Raw genomic sequence first — 11,414 nt, forward strand, 5'->3', positions numbered from 1 at the left:
TGCTGACCACACGCCGACAATACTTTTGTGTACCGGCGGTGACAGCATAAGCAGAACCCTCTGCAAAACACCAGTGACAGATATAATAATAAGGGAATACAGCGGCCTAAGCCAACGGACGCGGCCGTGCCGCTACTCACGGAACCGGTACGAATACTGGCAAACGGACAGGAACTCCCAATGCTGCTGACACAGACTCTCAGAACTGGAGGACAGGCAGAATCCCAAACGACAGACCGGTGGACACCAAGAAGCCAGAAACTTGCACAGGCAAAGGTACTGGACCTCAGGACAGGAACGCCTCACGGCAGGACACGGGATCAGACATAGGAATCGACACAGGGACTGACACAGGAATCGACACAGGAAGCTCAGGAACTAGCAGGAACCAAGCTCAGAACTCAAGCAGACTGAAAACCCAGGAATATCACCAGCATCTGTGAATTGCAAACAGCCAGCATATAACAGAGAGGCCTAATTAATAATCCCATGCAGCTGCCTTGTTGCATGATTCCAAACTGACCAGATGCAATTAGCAGCCAGGTGAGGCTGAACACAAGGGAACAAGCTGCAATTACACAGACTCACCAGCGGCAGCAGACAAGAGTATTCTAAAACAGAGCAACAGGAAATCCTGGCATGCAAGACAACTTTATAAACATAAAATAGGAATGAACCACTACCTGTGGTTCATAACAGTATCCCCTCCTTAAGGGTGAGCTCCGAGCACCCCATGACACCCACGGGGAACATAAACAGAAGTATAACATGAAATACAGAACAAAACTGCAAAACAGGAATGAGCCACAGCCGTGGCTCATAACATTACCCCCCCCTTGAGGAGGGGTCAAAAGACCCCAAAATTCAGACTATCCAGAACAAGGGATACAAAAAAAAAAAAAAAAAACCTGACACACTGGTCTAACAGACAAGAAAACAAAAAACAAGTTGTAGCAACAACTTGTAACAGTGCCCTCCCCTTGATGGTGGCCACTGGACACAAGACAAGGGGAAAAAAAAATTCTTTTTTTTTTTTTTTTTTATCAAGGCAAGAGTCAAAAATTATTTCTTTTTCTTCTTCTTCTTCTTCTTTTTACAAAGCTCTTTAGGTCTGACCAAGGTAATTCCCCAAACATTGTCTGAACTGATGGTACCACCCAGCAAGGCTGCGTTCAAATCAGAGACAGGTTTCTTACCCTTGGGAGCTGAGCTTTCTGGTAAAGTACTATTATTAGAAGAAGAAGTCAAAAAAGCACATCCTGCAGTCAAAACAACAGGCTGGGACTCTTGTGCAGAGTTTACAGTATTTGGTGGACTCTCAGCAGACAAGACGGGTGACTTAGAGGAACCTGAACCAATTTCTTTGGAACCGTATCTTTTAACAATTGCATCACAGAATGCTAGGGGATCCTGAAGAATGGGATCTTCAGCTTTCATTAGGCTGGTTGCCCACTCAGAAGGCTCTCCTCTAAAAGAATAAATCAGATAGAGCCCAAGGTTTTCTGAAGTGATGCCCAGAAATGGTCTAGACAACATAATAGTGTAATAGTGTTTGAAAAGCGCCAGAAATTGGGCGAAGTCCCCATCAAAGGTTATGGATGTTGAGATATCAGAGTCAGGATCTGTTTCCTTCTCATCTGACTGACTGGAGTGCTTTGCTAGGACCTGGTCACTATTGACCTTACTCGAGGCTGAGACTCTCTGAACCCCACCCGGGGCTGAGACTTTCTGAACCCCACCCGGGGCAGTGACTTTCTGAACCCCACCCGGGGCAGTGACTTCCTGAACCCCACCCGGGGCAGTGACTTCCTGAACCCCACCCGGGGCAGTGGCCTCCGGGAACCCCGCTGGGGCAGTGGCCTCCGAGAACCCCGCTGGGGCAGTGGCCTCCAAGAACCCCGCTGGGGCAGTGGCCTCCGAGAACCCCGCTGGGGCAGTGGCCTCCGAGAACCCCGCTGGGGCCAGCACCTCGGATTCTTTTACTGGGACCGGGCTGTTGGCGTCCCTGACTGGGATCGGGCCATCGGCCTCCCTCTCTGAGTCGATAATTATCGAAAGTTCTCCCGGGACTATGACTTCCGGGACTTTTGCTGAAGCAATAACTTTCAGATCTTCCACTAATGCTATGCTTCTTAAGTTCTTTCCTGGGGAAGCGACTTCTAGACCCTTCTTTGGGGCTGCGTCTCTCGAGACCCCACTTGGGGATATTACTTCAAAGATCCCTTCTGGGGTTTTGCTTCTCGAGTTCCCTTCAAGAACTATGGTTTTAGAGACCCTTTCTTGGGTTGCGCTTTTCAAGTCCCTACCTGGGGTGACAGCTTCTGAGACCCCTTCCGGTATGGACACCTGAACTATAATATTTGATGTCCCTCTATAAGCTAGGGCATCGGGTACCGCTCCAGCACTCTGGGCATCGGGTACCGCTCCAGCACTCTGGGCATCGGGTACCGCTCCAGCACTCTGGGCATCGGGTACCGCTCCAGCACTCTGGGCATCGGGTACCGCTCCAGCACTCTGGGCATCGGGTACCGCTCCAGCACTCTGGGCATCGGGTACCGCTCCAGCACTCTGGGCATCGGGTACCGCTCCAGCACTCTGGGCATCGGGTACCGCACCAAGAACCTGAGCATCGGGCACCACTCCAGGACCCTGGGCTACGGGCACCACTCCAGGACCCTGGGCTACGGGCACCACTCCAGGACCCTGGGCTACGGGCACCACTCCAGGACCCTGGGCATCGGGCACCACTCCAGGACCCTGGGCATCGGGCACCACTCCAGGGGCTTGCAACTCCGCTTCCACAGGAACCTCAAGAGAGGAGAAAAACATTCTTTTTTGATTCCTGAATCTATAATGGGGCTCCCTTGCCCAAGGACCCCAATTATAGGACAGAGAGCTTTTTAGTGTGGGTTGTGTGACAAGTACCTCTGCCACAGTAGAGACAGGAGTAGGTCTTGTATCCTGACTCAACTTGGCCAGAGGGCAAGACTCGTCACCACACTTTGGCTTGCGCAACTCACAGGTCTGCAGATAGTGGCCTAAACCCCCACAATATAGGCATAAGTTTAAGTTTCTGCGACGCAGACTCTCCTCTTCTGAGAGCCTGGGCCGCAGAAAACTTTTAAACCTTTTCTCTTCAATTAAACCAGAGGATTCTCTTGTCACCATACTGTGAACAAGAGTCTCTTTAGAGATAGATGTACTCTCAACGACTTCTGGCAAAATGAGCAAGATTTCAGTCAGAAGGTTTTGCAGTTGCTTTAGGGATTGCTGCAAAACTTCTAGTCGCTCTGGTCTCAAAGCACTGAATACAGAGTTCAGGGCTGCGAGAGATGCCTGCAGGGCTTGCATAGTAGACATAGGAGGATTTAAAACTAGACAGGACAAGACAAGGCAAGGCAAGACTAAATTTTGCTAAACAAAACAAGACTTTTTTTTTTTTTTAAACACCGGACTGGATTCTAAACACCGGACTGGATTCTAAACACCGGACTGGATTCTAAACACCGGATTCTAGACAAGACTGGATTCTAACACCGGACTGGATTCTAACACCGGACTGGATTCTAACACCGGACTGGATTCTAACACACTGAAATCTAGACAGGACTGGATTCTAGACTAGACACTGGACTGGGCCAAAAAAGAAAAAAAAGTTTTATTTCTTTTTTTGTGGTATGGCTGGTGATAATGTTAGGTTCCTGGTGCTCAGAACAAGGGAGATGTTATGAAGCGAGTCCAGAGCACCAGGACGGAATGCTGGGAAAGGGGAATGGAAAGGGAATAGCCCCTGGCGCCCTATCTCCGTTGTCTCACCCGTACTGTCAGTACACTCTTGCGAGACTATGGTTGCTTGAGCCCATGGCAGCCGCGTTTGAAGGGCGGATTACGTCTGCCCAACTTCGATGCCCCCTCAGGTCTTAATGAGAGACAAAGAGTGAACCGAGACAGGGTGATAACAAGGGGCCCTCTGACTAAACAACAAGGCCAGGGGCTACTAACAAACCTAAAGCCAAAGTATGTGCGGCTTGCCGCCAAAGGAAAAGAACAACAAAGGAAATGCTGACCACACGCCGACAATACTTTTGTGTACCGGCGGTGACAGCATAAGCAGAACCCTCTGCAAAACACCAGTGACAGAAATAATAATAAGGGAATACAGCGGCCTAAGCCAACGGACGCGGCCGTGCCGCTACTCACGGAACCGGTACGAATACTGGCAAACGGACAGGAACTCCCAATGCTGCTGACACAGACTCTCAGAACTGGAGGACAGGCAGAATCCCAAACGATAGACCGGTGGACACCAAGAAGCCAGAAACTTGCACAGGCAAAGGTACTGGACCTCAGGACAGGAACGCCTCACGGCAGGACACGGGATCAGACATAGGAATCGACACAGGGACTGACACAGGAATCGACACAGGAAGCTCAGGAACTAGCAGGAACCAAGCTCAGAACTCAAGCAGACTGAAAACCCAGGAATATCGCCAGCATCTGTGAATTGCAAACAGCCAGCATATAACAGAGAGGCCTAATTAATAATCCCATGCAGCTGCCTTGTTGCATGATTCCAAACTGACCAGATGCAATTAGCAGCCAGGTGAGGCTGAACACAAGGGAACAAGCTGCAATTACACAGACTCACCAGCGGCAGCAGACAAGAGTATTCTAAAACAGAGCAACAGGAAATCCTGGCATGCAAGACAACTTTATAAACATAAAATAGGAATGAACCACTACCTGTGGTTCATAACAGTATCCCCTCCTTAAGGGTGAGCTCCGAGCACCCCATGACACCCACGGGGAACATAAACAGAAGTATAACATGAAATACAGAACAAAACTGCAAAACAGGAATGAGCCACAGCCGTGGCTCATAACACAAAGGTACTTAAATGTGCCTTAGCATGCAACCCTGATCTTCTGAACTTTTTACTGCATTGACCACATGACATACGCAGAAAAAAAGGTTTATACTAAACCATAGTGATCAGGAAGCCCTAGATGCCTTAGGCAAACTTCTCACAGAAATGGGGATAGATCAGGTATCATAATGTCATAAAGTTTATGACATAAGTAATCCTAAAATTAATGCATTTGCAAGAAAAGTCAGAATTCTACCTGACCAAACATAGGACTGCTTACATTGAGGCCTTCTACACAGATACTTTAAAAGATTTCCATAAACTATGTGAAAAGTCTAATAAGAATAGGATAGTTTCTGATAACCTGAATGTTAATGAAAGGAGATCGCTAAAGAATCTGAAAATGGTGGTTTTACAATCATCAAAAAAGTTGACAAAGGTGGTAGTACAATTATTCAGGATAAAACTGACTACCCCCTGGATGCTTATTGATAACTGAATAACTCCAAATGTTCTACTGAATTGCCTTCTAATCCCACCTCTAGGTATTTTATTGAATTTAAAGAATTGTTGAATTGGGACCTGATTGAGAGTGCCACACTGTACCTAAGGAAGAATTAATATTTCTTTTAAATGCACACCCCATTGTAATCATATACTACCACCTCCCTAAAATTCACAAGTCCCTTCCCTCACCTCTTGGCTGTCCTATTATTTTTGGTATAGAGTTCCTCACTTCTAATTTATCTTCCTTTGTTGACTTTTTCCTTGAAACTCACATTGCCTCTCCCCAATCAGAGTATTGCCACTAAAGGCGGTATAGAGGCCACCCATTATTTATTGTGCTTTGTTGTGTGTTTGGACACTAGACACTGTGAGCTTATTCTGGATTCTGTTTCTTTTATTCTTTCGAATAACATTTTTTATTTGATGCACAGTTTTGCCACCAAATTCATGGTACAGCCATGGGCACTCCATTTTCCCCAAACTTTTCCAACCCTACATGGACCTTTTTTCATTATTTGGTATGGGGATTCTGATTCTATTAATTTGTTTACTGCTTATCTTAACTCCAATTCTTTTGGTCTCCACTTCACTAGCATGTATCATCACTCAGAAATGTAACTTCCTGGGTATTGCCCTCTCACTTAGGGACAACAAAATTTGCACAATGACTGTGGATGGTAATGAGGTTTTGTTATTAATCCAGTTGTCATAACAAAATTTTAAAAAATAACATCACTATGGGACAAAAATTATGCCTAAAATGTAATTGTTCTGATAGAACCAAGTTTCTGGAACAAGCATATGAGCTTACAGTAGCTTTCAGAAAACAGAGATATCGCAAAGAAATTCTTTGCTTGAGCTTTAGAAGAAACATTGTTGAGAAATAGGGATTACCTTTTAGTTCCAAGGTCTGTGAAGACAAAAAAGTACCTACATTTGTATCCAGGTTTAATGTATGCTCCCAACAGATTAGTAATATGTTCATGAATATATTATCGCTAGTCTGCCTATTAAAAAATGGATACCATTTTGTCTCCTAACTTAGGATAAAAGTCTAAGGGTGATTTTTTTTCTAACATTAATTTTTTATTAAGAATATACCAGTTAAACAGGGGTACAGAAAATAATTAGGATGATAATAGGGGAAAGGCAAATACAGTATATGGGGGAAAGAGGAGACAGGTCATCAAATATCAGCAAGGTAATACACTAAAGACTTCATGCAAATCAAGTATTATCCTCTGTAGGGGTTTCGTTCAAATCAAAAGGAGGGCTCTGGGAGATAGGATGTGGCACCTTTACCCTCTGTGATGTAGTATACAGGTTTTGTGGGCAAATTACTTAGCCTGCGCTGTACGGATGGAATCCTAGTCACGGCAGTCTTCCCAAACTTCAGCTCACGTCACAATTAGTTCCACCATGGGAAAATGAAACAAAAGTGATAATAGTGAAGTCTGTTTTAATACAAATTCTAAAAGTTACAATAAAATGCTGTGTATACAATAATGAGTTAAAATAAAACACCAATTGAACTCCTGGTGCAAGGTAAATGCAGAGAAATTACCGGAGATGAATGGAACTGTGGCCAAACAGTCCCAAACAGCGCATGAATGGTTGATATAGACCAACACTAGTCCAATCAATAAACCGCTCTGGTCACCAGGTTTCAAACTCCGCTTTCCCTTCACATCTGGAGGCTACCGACGCGTTTCCACCCCAATCTGGGGTCTTTTTCAAGGTATCCTGGTGAATGAATAACTCTCCCATTCCCAGCATATTTAAATGGTCACTGTCCAATCACTTGCCAAGGAACACAGGTGGACCCTATACAGAAATCATCTATACGTCCCATGGTCCCGTGCTGTGCTGCTCCCTATTGGCTGTGACTATGTGTATCATCCGGTTTCCATGGCAACCCGGGCCGTGTTCTCCTCCCGTCACGTCACTTCCAGTGACGCGCTTCCCGTTCTTTACGTGTTGCCTGGTCCTCCCTGTGTATGTCCTGTAAACTCGTTACCCTTCTCCTTACGTATCGCTTCTTGGTTTCCATGGTAACCCGGTGATCTTTCTAATACTCCGTCGCGTCACTTCCTGTGACGCGTATCCTTGTTACCGTGGTTACCCGGCGCTATTCCGTGTGTTTAGTCCTTATACAAGATGAACTGTATAGGTATTATTCTTAAAGATATACATTGTTTTTTTATTTGAAGTGGGATCCAATACCTATTTAAAATCATCAAAAAGGACAGTTTTAAAAATACTCATACAGGTGAAGCTCATGCAGATAATAATAATATTACAGTACACAATGAATAAAGTGCATGTCGCTTTAGATAAATTCTGTTTCACAGTACTTCCCTGCATAGAAATAACAAGGGTGCATGTCCCTGACAATATAATTGAATTTTAAAAAAAATTTTTTAAAAAGGGGATGAAATCAAAATGACTCAAAAATGCTCCAACTTAATAAAAGCATAAAAGTGGTTCATAAAAACCACTTGATCTCAAAATCAACATTTAAACCTCCCGGTACCAGCGTACCCAATTCAAAAATCATTTTCATCTCGGCTTGGGCCAATTGGTTTGAAAAATCTTTTTTTCTCCAATGGCCCTTAATATGTCTCAAGCCGCAGAACTGTTTGATGGCATTTGGATTACAACTGTGATGAACTCTAAAATGTTCTGAAAGTGCATGAGTGGTGAGTTCTTTCCTAACATTCCTAAGGTGCTCACTAATTCTCACTTTAAGAGGTCTGGAGGTCCTGCCTATGTACCATAGTCCACAGGTACATTCAATTCCATAGATCACATTTGAACTGTTGCAGGTAATAAAATCTCTGATGTTTACAGTCTGACTTTTAACTTCCACTTTAGAGATTTTACTCTTTTCTGAAGATATCCCTCTACAGCCCAGACAGAGGCCGCATCTAAAAAAAACCTTTGGATTTAACCGTTCCCATTGCCTTTTTTGGAGGCAATGCGCTCTTTACTAAATTAGATTTTAAATTTGGTGCCCGCCTGAAAATACATTTTGGTTTGTCTGGTAAAATATTCCCTATTATGGGATCTTTTTTCAGTATTCCCCAATTCTTCCTTATGGATTTTTCTATATTCTTGTATTGTGCACTGAAGGAAGTAACGAATGCCCATTCTAAATGTTTCCCTTTTTCCTTCACTGTGGGATTAAATAACTGCTCCCTATCCATCAAAGTGACCCTGTCCCTGGTGGAACAAACTTTTCCAGGATCATAGCCGGAATCCAAAAATTTGTTTTCCATCTCTTCCGCTTGTACAGTGAATGTTTCCTTATCTGTGCAATTGCGTTTTAAACGTTTGAATTGGCCTTCTGGTATTGAATTAAGCCAATCGGGATGGTGGCAACTAGTTGGACCAATGTATGTCCCTGAGTCTGTTGGTTTGGTATAATTTTTTGTATGTATACATCCCTCCTTAATAAAAACGGTAATATCCAAGAAATTTATCGTAGTGGTGCTGTACTCGAAAGTGAAACGTATGTTTAAAACATTATCATTCAAAAATGTAAAAAAATTCTTGAGAAGCTCTACTCCTCCATTCCAAATAAAAAACACGTCGTCTATATATCTTTTCCAGGACACCAGGTTCGCTCCAAAGGGGCAATTACTCCAAATGTTTGAATCTTCCCACCACCCCATGAAAAGGTTGGCGTAACTAGGAGCGAACCTGGTGCCCATGGCCGTGCCGACATTTTGTATATAAAAATTGCCGTTAAAAACAAAGTAATTGTTCCCTAAAATAAACTGTACACCTTTCAATATGAATTCTTGTAAGTCTTTCTCTAAAGTGCTCTTCCTTAGTGCAACTGATAGGGCCTCCACACCATCCTGATGTTTAATGATGGTGTAGAGTGACTTGACGTCTGCCGTAACCAAGATGGAATTTTCTTTCCAATCTATATCCTTGATGCTCTCCAGAAAATCTTTAGTGTCCTTCAAATGCGCTTTATTTTCTAACACCAAAGGTTGTAAATAAAAATCGATGAATTCAGAAAGGTTCGATGTGATCGAGTCCACCCCGGAGACAATCGGGCGTCCTGGGGGGTTCACTGGATCTTTGTGAATCTTTGGTAAAACATATAAAACTGGAATGGTAGGTTCCTCTATTAAAATGAATTTCTTCTCTCTTTCTTCCAATGTTCCTTTTGTCCAATATTCTTCCACCAGTTTAGCTAGTTCAATCTGTATACGGTTAGTGGGGTCCCCTCTCAATTTGCTGTAGGTGGTCCCATCATCTAACTGTGACATGACCTCTTGCTCATAATTCCACCTGGTCATTATGACGACCCCCCCCCTTGTCGGCTGGTTTAATGATCAAATCTTCGTTCGCCTTCAAATTCTTTAACGCTTGGCGTTCCTTAGATGCCAAATTCGACCTAATTTTCTTTGTATCGACCTCTTGAATCTCGTCCAGAACAATTTTTAAAAAGGTCTCTAAAAAATTACCACGCACAAAAGTGGGATTAAAAACCGACTTGCGTTTGAATGGGGTGCCATCCAAAGCTGGTGTAGACGTAATAGTACCTCCCTCTTTGGTCATGAAGAACTTCTTTAAACTCAATTTTCTTACAAATTTGTGTAAATCAACAAATGTATTAAATTTGTTGAGTGGAAGTGCAGGGGCATATTTTAACCCTTTCTCTAGAAGAGAAATTTCTTCTCTTGCCAGTACATGTTGTGTCAAATTGAATATTTTTACTCGTCCGGAAGGTTCGACATCCTTTGGTGCCATATTCCCCTTTGTTCTGATCTTCCTATGCTTCTTTTTCCTTTTCTTCTTAATCCCTCCTCTTCTACCCCTGTGTTTTACCTCATATTTTCCCGTCTCCAGTCCCTGTACAAAAAAGGAGATCTCGCTCTCGTTTCCAATGGTCTGAACCGATTCCGTATCTCTGTTGGTTCAAACGGAGAATGCATTCTTTCTTCTTGTGTGATTGGACCCCTTCTTCTCTGCCATCTTTGGCCCTGTAGTTGATTCCTCTTGATATCCCTAGGGTAATAGTTATTATTTCTCCTTATAGTATCCTGTCTTCTATTACCCCAATAATCTCTCTGATTGTCATATTTTTCCGGGGATGATCTTGGTCTGGGGCTACGGGCCCTATCCTTTCTTAAATGGTGTGTGGGATAGAAGAATTTATTATCCACATATCTCTCTTTCTCCCGTAAAGTAGATCTATCTCTTTTCCTCTCAGGTAAAACTTCACAGCTATGAGAACATGGTGTCCGCGGTTCTACAAGTACTTCATCACCTTCATCTTGTTCAGATTCTTTCATTTTCTTGTCTCTATTGAACTTGCGGACTTTCTTGTCTACTACCAATTTCTCACTCTTTCTTAGACTATTCTCAATTCGTTTCTCTAGAGCTTTATATTCAGGTAATTCTACAAATGGGTTAGTAAGTGTTCTATAATTAGTGATCTCACTTTCTAGTCTTACAAGCTCCTGTTTTCTGTCTGCGATGATTAAATTAATCAGGGAAAATGAGCATACCCCCAATATACGATCCCACTCAGCTTTAAAATCTTCATTTGATGAAGTAAACGTGGCTATTTTATTAATTCTGAGTCCTTTTGGGATAATCTGGTGGGAAAGGTATCTCTCCAGAGTCAACACTTCCCACCAGATCCTACTTTCCTTAAGGAGGACATTTTCTAATTTTTTCATTAGGCTGTCCAGACTTTCGTCTATAAGGACCGCCTTATCCCCTTCTTCCCTGAAAACATATTCAAAGGTATTCTTCCGACTCTCTCTCAATTTAAACATCCTGTTGAATGCAGCACTAAGTGAACAATACTGAAGGAAAAATGAATAAACAATGCAAACAAGGATAGTATTGCTAGCTCTGTGCGCAAAATACTGCTGCTGGCTTACACTTGCCCTTATGAGGTTTCCTTCACCCCTCACCACAGTGATAAAGTATACAGGTTTTGTGGGCAAATGACTTAGCCTGCGCTGTACGGATGGAATCCTAGTCACGGCAGTCTTCCCAAACTTCAGCTCA

At 43.4% G+C, this 11,414-nt stretch overlaps 1 protein-coding gene across 5 annotated transcripts in view; it reads right to left on the reverse strand.

Moving 5' to 3' along the window:
• The window catches only part of PDE7A (phosphodiesterase 7A), a 593,823-nt gene that overhangs the window by 279,632 nt on the left and 302,777 nt on the right, over window positions 1–11,414 (reverse strand). The gene's annotated exons all lie outside the window — the stretch shown is intronic.

Source organism: Pseudophryne corroboree, chromosome 5 (assembly GCF_028390025.1).
Source record: "Pseudophryne corroboree isolate aPseCor3 chromosome 5, aPseCor3.hap2, whole genome shotgun sequence".
In the NCBI taxonomy this organism is placed as follows: Eukaryota; Metazoa; Chordata; class Amphibia; order Anura; family Myobatrachidae; genus Pseudophryne; species Pseudophryne corroboree.